We start from the raw sequence: 10898 nt of genomic DNA on the forward strand, positions 1-10898 counted from the left end.
AATTCTCTTGTATCTGGTATGTTTTCAGTTGCTCCTGAGTTTTTCAAAATGGATATTTTAGCTTGGTATGTTCCATGCCAATTATTTTGCTTAGACTCAGATGTTCAGGACAGACCAGTGACATTTTTAAGAAGTATCTTGTCCAGATTTACCTTTATTCTCTGTTCCAACTACTTTTTGAAGACATGTAGTACTATTATGCTGTGAAGAAAAAAATTAATGTATAGGCCAAGATGATTAATGCACTCTTAAGCTCCTGCTCAAAAAACCACCCAAATCTGAATACATCAGTTCAGGCTTAAGGTACATGTAGTAGGGCTTCTTAAAGGCTAGCTACTAGAAAGTTTTCACAATCAGTTTGCTAAAAGCAGCCCGCAGCTCCGCCTAATCACTGGCATGCCAAAACTAACAGGAATGGACCCGGGCTGCATTGGACAGCTCATGTGAGTTGCATGGACAAGAATTTTCTGCTAAGATATACAGCAAAAGGTGCTACTATTCACTCATCTCAAAACAGTGCATCAAACCGGGAGTAGGAGATGACCTTGAGCTGTAACCCACCCCTTTCTACTAATTATACTTTCAGTACTAAGGAAGGCACTCTCATAAAAAGATCTAGCAAGTATTTTATATTTTATTATTACTATTATTTCCCTACAGTTCTGCAAGCCCAGCAAATCACAGTTTTCCAGTTAGAAACACCAAGGGAAAGGGTGTGGGATGGGGTACTCAAGCAAAAAGATCGAACATTTTCACAGAAGGTAGACTTTCAGTGGAAACTCCATTTGGTCAGGAAAATTATTTTTCTCTCCATTTCTTTCCATTATAAAGGAAGCAGTATCAATCAAGTCTACTTACTCTGCTTCGATAGAAGTAGATAAATAGCAGCCACACAATTTTATTACAAAAGCACCTGAGATGTTGCACAGGAGAAATTAGCAGGACCGTAAGCTGAACCCATGTTTCTAATATGGCTAGTGACTGCCACGTTTCTTTTCAGCATGCGTTCTCCTGATGAGTTTGATGTACCTCCTATATAGATCACTGTGCTCCTCTAGTCCCAGAATGAAAAACAGAATTTCCAGTTCCCAACGGTTATTTGCCGCACAAAAGGTTCACATTTTTGGACCACAACCTCTCCTCCACACTATTCTATAACAAAGTCATCTTCTTTACTATGGAAAAGCAAAAGCAAAAAATCTACAAAACAGATGGGAATTAAACTAGTTTTCAGAGGGTTTTTTTGTTTGCTTATTAAGCAAACATTGTTTATTATTATTTGCTTATTCCTAAAAGCTAGGAAGTTCAGTTCTAAAAATCTTCATCAAAAGAAGTGTTCCACTTGCAAAATCCAAACTTCAAAGCTTAAAAATTCTACAATTAACCTTCCCCTGCATCCACTGGGGAAGATTCTGCAAAACCAGGATCCATCTCAGCAAATTTTAGGTGATGAAAAAGTAGGCATAAAGTCATCTAAGCCTGTCATTTGGTTCAGTGGATAGAGAACATGAAAGATTAATTGCCCTCCAGTAGAATACCTACCTTCCTCTTACTAACTTAGGCTGGATTACTAACTTTAAAACTTAAAAATACAAGTAAGTGAAATGTCTCCTACTTCCACAGTTTTGTAGGAAGCCTCAATTAATCTGTGAGGGAAGGCGAGGGAAGGAAAAGGAGTTGAAATGGAGAAAAATGTACAGTGGAATGTTTTGAAAAATTTACACTTTGTGGAATAAGGGGAAATTCTATGTGCTTCACATAATCCTTTCCACCCTCTGGCCAAGTTTGCTTTGACAGACTTTGGTGCCTGAGAGCAGCTCTGTTAGGGACACTGACAACATCTATGTTCACCCCCTCTGAAGTGCCACAGTGAAGTTCCATACTGGAGCTCTGCTTTGCAGGCTCCCCGGCTATCTCTACGGCTGTGCTACAGGTGCGTCTGTGTTGCCCACCCAACAGGTTACTCTCAGAGATGCAGTGGATCCCTCCAGACCTTGATGCTTCCTAAGCCCGCTCCTTTTACTGCTAACTACATACCCTTTGATATACTGTCCTGAATTAGCTGCTTCCTTGGTTTGATATGGTTACTTTTGCTTTTCCAAGCTACTACTAAGAAAGCTATTGGCTTTCAGGAAGACAATAACCAACCTCAGTCCCACCATGATGACTGGACACTACAGATGTCAGATAAGGAGCAAGAACTCAGTAATGTTGCCTTCTAAAAGAGACACAATGAGTCCCATTCTCTTGATTCCATAGAAGACCTGATTGCTATATGTCCCCAGGAAAACTAATTGGAAACATCAGTCCAGATACACACCACAAATCATCATGTATTTTACAAAATCTATTCAAGTTACACCAAAACTGTTCTAAACCCTTCTACAGTATTCAGACATTTCTAGTATGATTTTGGAAACAACTCCTTAAAAGAAAGGGTAAATGGCAGGCTGACAGATATGATCACCTATATGAATCAATCAATCTGGTGACTAAGTATATTGCACTATTTGCCAAAACCTGCACCAAACCCTAGAGACAACCGCTTTAAAAAGATCATTGCAAAGGACAAGGAAACACCAGCTTCATTGTTTTTAAGTAAAATGGGTCATTTTAGAGTCTATCATGAAAAATAAAATCCCAGATGGTTTTGAAATGTCATCACATTGCTGAGTTTAAATGTTAAGAAGGGGATAATGCCAGCCTAGCAATCCTTTCCCCCTACAACCAAATAACTTGCATTTGAAATTACTTATGGGCTTTGCTTACACTGAAATATTTAGAAAAGTAATGGGTAAATCTAATGACCCATTCTACACACATACAATGAACGGGGTGGCCTGCTCCAGTAGTATAATCAGTTTCCTCTGCAATTAATTCAACTCCTTTGAAGTCCAAATAATGAAGGGCACCAGTTGTCACTGTCTCACTGAAAAAGTTACCAGGATAAGACTTGGCTCTCAGAGTACCTTCTTGTTTCATAAAAGAGGCCCTTCCCTTCCAGCTGGTTTCTCATCTTACTGATTACCTGCTACATGAGAAATTTCAGTCTGGCTTCAGGCCTGGACCCAGCCCAGAGGCTTCTGTCAACAGCGTTTGTTATAATTTACTTATTGTAATTCAGAATCCCATTAAACCAGGTTTTTATCTGGCTTGCTGCATTGGAAGCATTTGGTACTGTTGGTCAGTGAACGTTGGACCACCTTCAACACCTTATGAAACTTTCAGCTTGAAAGTTAACATGAGGCAGGCCTTGCGTCTCAAAGATGTAAGTATATGCTTAAGTCCTAATGTAATGAATGGGACTTAATACCTGCTAAAAGTTAAGCATGTGCTTATGTATTTTTATATATAGGGTAGAATTCCCCTGCGCCTGCAGAAATGGAAGTGCTCAAATGTTTTGGAGCCTCAGAGCTTTATTTCTGAAAGGGTTTTTTGTGACTTTTTTTAAACATTTTCACACCCTTTCTGAGAAAAAAAATACATTTTTCATGAAAGAATTTTCACTGTGATGTGTCAGGCTGAAAAGTCTTTCAAGGCTTAATAATTTTTTTTTAAATAGAACTGTGAAAAGTGCAAGTCAAATGGATTTTTTTTTCCTAGGCTTGGTTTCAGGAGCTAAAACCAAATCACTTTTGGGCATTGCCTAAAGATCCTGATCATTTATGTTTTATGGACACAAGGTCTCTAGGTTCATCCAGAATACAACTGCATTTTTCACTAGTCCATAATTTGGGATTTATTGCATAACTTATCCTAATCAATGTAGTTCAAATATGAGATCAGGCTCTTGACCAGTGGAAGAATGATTCTGTTACTCTTGTGCTACCTATTCTGTCTCAACACATATACTTCAAATTATAAAAAAAATAAAACACATTTAACCATTTTTCAGAAAAGAAATGGTTGGAAATTTGAAGCAACAATTTGGAATACAAATGCTAGAGAGAAACTGATAAAAACTAGAATCTAACCTCATCATTGTTAGTTTTAGTGACAACATATATAGCTTCATATAACTTTCACATTCCTCATACAAAAGGGAAAATCAAGGGTTCTATTTAAAACTTGCATTCCAGATGTCATCTCTTTTTGTAGAAGAAAGAACCAATACATATCTTTTGCCAGTTCAGATTTCATCTACAGAACAAAAGAGCTGTCTTTCCTTTAGACAACATTTACTAGTAGGAAAAAAGATCCCCAGAGCAGTGGGGAGAAACAAAACTGGAACATTATACTGCAGTAATAAAACCAGCTAAGAGATTAGAGCAAGTGCTTTATAAAATACAAAAGCCAAAAACCAGCTTCCTGAGTATCCTAAAGGAAATATCAGTATGTTGGCCAGTCTACTTTTCATTATCACTTCATGGTTTAGGACTTGTTGTTTTCTCCCCATGACTTCCCTCCACCCCCCTTTTATTTCAAGTCTTTGGGTCCAAAATCTGTTAATGCATTTATCATGTGCTTTAGGGACATATTCAAATAGCAACAAGTTGTATGAGTGCTTTACATTATCCTGAGGAATGCAAGCACAATTTAAGATGCTTCTGGCCTAAACCGTTAATGAGGTTACACACCATTAATGGTGGAATTTGCCTGCACAATTTACTCTAAAGTAGCATGGAATACACATAAAAATGGATGCCCCACAGTTTTGCTTTTCAGAGAAATGTTCATAAGGCCGCAGTAAGCTCACCACGCCTACAGCTTTAACAAAGATAGCACACATCTGAAAGAGGAGTTAAAGCAGCTAACACGAAAGAAGTGATGAATACATCCCTTGTTGTATGGCTACTTTCAGATATATATACGCAGGCACACTCATGTTTAAACACGCACAGACAAAACTCTGACTGTAGGAACTAAGTTGAATTCAAATTTAACGGTTTCTTTAGCTTTCTGATTCCCCTCCCAACTCCTTACATCTAGTGCTTGTTAACTCACGCATTATTAATTATGCAATGTCACAGTTAGAAGATCCAACTCAAAAAAATTCTCAATCATCATCTGTCTCAACCACAGTAATGTATCTACAAAAAACATTCATCTTTGTCAAAAAGGAAACAGGTAGACATTGAAAATCTGGTCCTATTGAGTATATTGCCAACATTTAGTAAATAAATAAAATAATAGTAATAAATAAATAATGAAAAAGTACAACTTTCGTGACATATAATGTAGTACTCTTACAACAACCAAATCTGACCTGTGTAGAATTGAAAGAACTGGTGTTTGTTGCATATAAAATTATTAACATAAATTAAACAATGATTTATTCTTAAATATATAGAAACAAAGGTATCCTGTGTAATTACTCATCTACAGAGCTTACATGACTGCATCCTTTCAGAACACCTTGCACTACAGTTAGGGCTATGCTACAGGAACAGGAATTTTCAGGGAAAGATGCCAGTGCTGCCATGCCAGAGTGATGGCAGCAAGCATTAAAACATTTTAGGATAGGCAATAAAACACCCTTCAAGTCCTTTAAAGACATTCCTTTACATCTGTCATGCACAGTACCCTGGACTGTTGACACACCTCATATGCTTCATGAAGAAGAGGAACACAGAACAGTTTTTCACTTGCCATGATTTTCATCTGTCACACATGGGGGGCAGATATATGTCAGGGCTTGGGCAAACTACACATGTTGAGGCTCCCAGCTCTGAGGCTATCTCCAGAACTATCACAAAGGAGAAAGCAAGGGAAGGTCTAAGGGAATAATAATTAAAAAAAAAAAAAAGTAGCAAAATTACAGGTCCAGATAGCATAACTTTGAAAGTTCTTCAGATACTTGCAATGTGAAATTGCTGAACTGTAGAATGTAACATGATGCTTGTATTGGTCTCATGCGTGAATTTCATAGCAAATGATCCACCTGTAAACAACTAACAGAAGATGTGCCTACAGACTGTCTTTCATCTGGCAGTTATTCTCTCCCACATTATCCTGCTCTTTCATTTGAGTACCTGTCAAAAACTAGTAAACAACAATCACACAACTTTTAGATTTTCACACACTAACAGACAGAGTTTTATTGTTTATGGTTAAAATGTTCATTGTAAAAACAGACATTGATTTGCTCTGGTAAAACTCTACTGTGAACTGTGCAACTCATGACTTTGCCTTTCATTCCATAAATGGCCAATCTGTCCTTTGTTTTCCTTTTTTCTGCGATGGTCCAGACCTTACTGAAGTACATTCCACTATTAAAGCTCTAAATAGATTTGCCTGCCTAAAAACTGAGTAGAGGTCTAGGGGATTTGGACTAATATCTGTAACATGATAATGTTAGAAAGTTGTCAAGCTGTCAAAATGTAAAATATTCCAAATACTGAAGTGTGAGGGTTTAGGTATTTGTTTCCATTGATATTAGGAAAAGTTACGTGGCCTAAATTCTCTTATTTCCTCTTGTAAGTGCTCACCTCACTGCTCATCAGAAACTGGAGATGACTCAGGGAAAGATTTTGAACCCCAACTCATACCAGCAATTTCACTGACCGCAACAAAGGCATTCATGCATAAAAGTGGTCATCAGTGGGAATGTCTGGTTCAATGTGATCCTGAAAACACTTTGGTTAGGGAAATACAAAAGCATTACTGTTCTCATTTTACAGTGCAAGAGCAGACTGAAGCAGAGAAGATGACTTTTCCCAAGACAAAAGGGAATACAAAGCAAAAGCGCTAATGTATGTTAACAATTTCAGACTATCTGCTTACTAATTAATTTGGCATCTTTTACTTCTATGAATTAGAAAATAAATAAATGCAAATGAGAAAACAAACCAGAGTCCTTTGGCTAAATTTTCTAAATTTGGCCCTAAGTGGGTTATTAACTCAGGAAAAATAATAAGAGTGTGGAAAAATTCTATTCTTGTGACAAAAATTTCTCAAGAATATAAATTGGCAGAAGTATTAAGACACTCTGGTGATATGACTGTAATAATGATGGAAACAGTATGTGGAGCGACCACTGCCATACCAACATGAGGAATGCAATCAGCTTGGTAGCTGGTGACCATCTCAGAGCTCAACAGAACACAGATGCTTCAGTTGCTAAAACACTTAACATCTCGTAGTATACACTATGCCAAGGCATATTTTGCTAAAGGCAGGAAGAGTTTGTCACTTACTTCAGTAGTAAGTTTAGGCCCTAACTGAAAGTGCTGTTGAATTAATGGATAGATGTGGCCCCACCCTGAAGAAGTAAGCAGAAGAATTTTTTAATTGTTTTAGTGGGACTTGGAGCAGGACTTTCAATCACAGATCTGGGAGAACATCCAGAAAACATCTACACAAACTGCAATCCATGTATTATTTTAAACTTTATGTATTCTTCCTTATATCCACTATTGTGAACACTTGCACATGCAAAGCAAAAACACTGTTCTGGGAACAGTTAAGTATAGGATGCACATGGTCCATGCATGTTCAGCACAGCTGATTCTTCAGCATCTTCACTCTCCCTTTATGTTTTCAAGCACAATGACAAGGAAGTTACACATCTGCCCAAACTACTCTTCATATACATATATAGCTTCTTGCCTTTTACCTGCTCTTACATTTTATACTGACAGATGAACAGCACAGATGATCATAAATGGAAGTGAGGTTGTTTAAACCTAGTAAAGGCACAAGAGTAGCCCCAATAATAAAAGCTAGATACAAAGGTATATTTTTCCTTTAGTGTGTAACTCATATAACAATAGTTAAGTCAGCAAAAAATACACTGAGAGTCAAAAGAAACCAAACAACCACCCGAAAAAAAACCCAACCACCACCCAACTATAGAAAAAAAGACTTTACACGTAGGGGTAGTTCTTAGTTTTTAAGATTTCCTGAGACTTCACTGTAAGACTCTGTTTTCAATAACTTGCAGCTTTGCAAAGCTACAAATACTCAACTGAAAAATCCCCATGCTGCCTACCTTCCTCAAATTCTGGGTTGTTTTAATAGGTAATTTAATCGCAGTGAATAATTAACACTAATTCTCTTTTTCAAAATGATGGCAACTTTCTTATTTTATCATTATTGTAAATCTTACTTTCAGATGGCTCTTTAGACATCTCAGAGCATGTAATGTTGGTCTCCATTTGCAGATGAAAAACCTAAGGCACACTGCCGTTTCTCTGGGGTATTGCAATACCAGAACCACTGGTATTGAATTGGTAACTTTAACCAGACTACTGCAGCCAGAATTCCCTCCTACAAGAGAACATATGCTTCCTCCTGGCACATAACATTTCTACCTATCATTCCTCTAAACCATGTATTTAACCTTTCTCACTCTTCCAGGAACCTCTGCTTTCACTTATGCAAATTTACATCTTGTATCCAACTCCAGAATCCCTATCCCACTAAAAAATGTTAAGACCCTGGCATTATTTTTTTGACATCCCTATATTCCCCTTCTCCATACTCATGTACTGTACCAGGCCTGTGGCTGTAAGCCCCCTCAGGCAGGGGCTATGTTTTGAGTCTGTGGTCAGGCACTGCCTAGCACACACTGAGTTGAAGCTATTGGTAGGTGTCCTAAGTGCAGGGTTAGTACAAAAAGGAAGAATCACTTGGTTCTCCTCTGATCTAGGCAAAGTGATATCTAAACTGTGACAAAAATCCTAGTATTTGGTTTTGACTGCTGTCCAGATCTTCAGCTGCTGCTAATTGATTTGATTCAGTAGAATTCTGCAGTTGGAAGCCTGGCCCTAACTCTATGAAATTGCAGGAAGAAGTATTCAAGACAAGCTTGGCTCTATCACAACGTTGCCATTAAACTACCTGTAAAAGACTTTGGTAGCAACTACCAAGGGCCAAATCTTTTCAGTTCCAGTTCAGCCCAGGGAAAAATAAACTTGTTTTCAATTAAATAAAATTAATGTGTGGCAGTCAGATTTTCATATTCAATTCCAACAGAAATATCACTAAAGTACTGTAATGTATATGTCTGCATCTTGGAAAAAAAATAGTAACTTTCAAAAATATCTGGGCAGGCTAGACTCAATACTCAATCAAAAACCTATACTTCTCACTGCAAAAGTTCCCAACAGCAGTGAGTTCCACAGCAATTGGCTCCATTTAAACACCAATATAGTGAAAACTGCAGGGCTTGGGATGTTCTGCCCTATGTTTCTTGCAACCCTGGGATGAAACCAGTTGTGAGTACAGTTTTTTTCCAGGAGAGCCTAAACAGGTTATTCACTCCATGAGTGATTTAGCTCAAGACTTAATTTGTATCTGTGTCATTAGGACTGTGTAAGAGTCATTTGAAAGAAAAAAATATCCACACACATCTGTCCCATACTGTGGTATGCAATGAGTGTAGCATGGATTGGCATATACTGTAAATTGTTCCATAATGACTCATGGATTAGCTGGGGCTGCTTCAAACAGAACATTCCTGAGGGGTAAAGTAAAACTGTCTTTAACTGAGATTTATCTGGAAAAAGAAAAGAAAAAGGAGCATTTAGCTTGTTACCTGGCTTGCACTGGGGCATTTGTAAACTCCTCTTCATCATCTTGTAACATTGGATAATTGTTTCAGCGTAGTTCTGTAAGCCACTTGAATAAAAAATGTGGTCAAAATATGTCCTTCAAGAGTATTAACTAGCATTAACTAACAAAAGAACCATCTCTCCTTATCTTTCCAAGACACTTTGGGAAGTTAAGTGCTTGGTGAGACAATCATAGGAGTAAGTGCAAGCATTTTTTTATATGCTGAACTCCTAAAGGTCCTTTTTACATATAATGAAAAATTAAAAGGAAAAGATACTTCAAGATGAATAAAAATTTCAGGTATCATCTCAGAATTACAAACAACATATTCAATTTCCAATCAGAGGAGGATCAGACCTAAATGAAAAAGAACAAAGATGCCTTTTTTTTTACACAATGCTCAGGTAGCATCCTTTGAAAACACACTTTCACTCAAGAAAAATATTCTTGTATTCTTCCTACTATCTTGCGCTGCAGTGGTATAAGCTGATAACAGAAATTGGTCCTTCAAGGGAAAAATGTTGAGAAAAAAATCAAATCATCATCTGGCTTTGCAGCTTTGCTAATTCCACAATACCTCGATGTAGATCACAGGCTCAGGGCTGCTTTTCTCTGCCACTTATAGGAAAAAAATTTGAAAAGTTTTTTAAAATCTCCAATTCTAAAACAGTCCTGCAGAAAGCAGGAAGAAGAAGTCATGAAAGGTTATAAATTTCTGGATACTGCTGAAGACATTTCTATTGCCTTAAGCAAGGTAAAGAGAACATATCTGAATATTTCAATCCAGATAAATGGGGGATTTATCTGTATGATGCCCAACACTTGACAGAGAAATCTAGCACAGGAAAGTCTCCTGGGTTAAATCCAATTCCTCATAATGCCAGCCACCACATCACATAACCCTTTCAAAACTGTACTAATTCATTTCAATAAACTGAAGCACAGATATTTCGTCATCAAAACATACTGTCTGAAAATACACTAACCCTTTTACTTATTCATACAGGAGAGTAATGTTTGAACTTTTCAATTGCAGCTCAGTGTCTATACTTCGATGATGAATATGAATCAAACAATGCTTCATATACCAAGCAGAATGCATTGCATTAATTTAATTTCAAGGTGACAAGGAAACAAATTATAATGATTAAGTCCGCATTATGAAAAAAAATGTTGAAAACTCCTAGCCAGATGGAAGTGCTCAAGAGCAGTATTCTAAAAACTAACTGGGGACCAGCTAGCGTCACAGGAAAAGAATCTGTGGAAATGCATTCAGTGGTTTAGAAACATACTTTCACCGTATTTGTAGATGCTATCCAACACTTCGCCAAGACTAAGGCCCAAGTTCATCCTTCTACAGCTTCTTTTCATCCTACCTCTAGAAATTTCACTTACCTGTTCTG

The sequence above is a fragment of the Falco naumanni genome, chromosome 1, assembly GCF_017639655.2.
Source record: "Falco naumanni isolate bFalNau1 chromosome 1, bFalNau1.pat, whole genome shotgun sequence".
NCBI lineage: Eukaryota > Metazoa > Chordata > Aves > Falconiformes > Falconidae > Falco > Falco naumanni.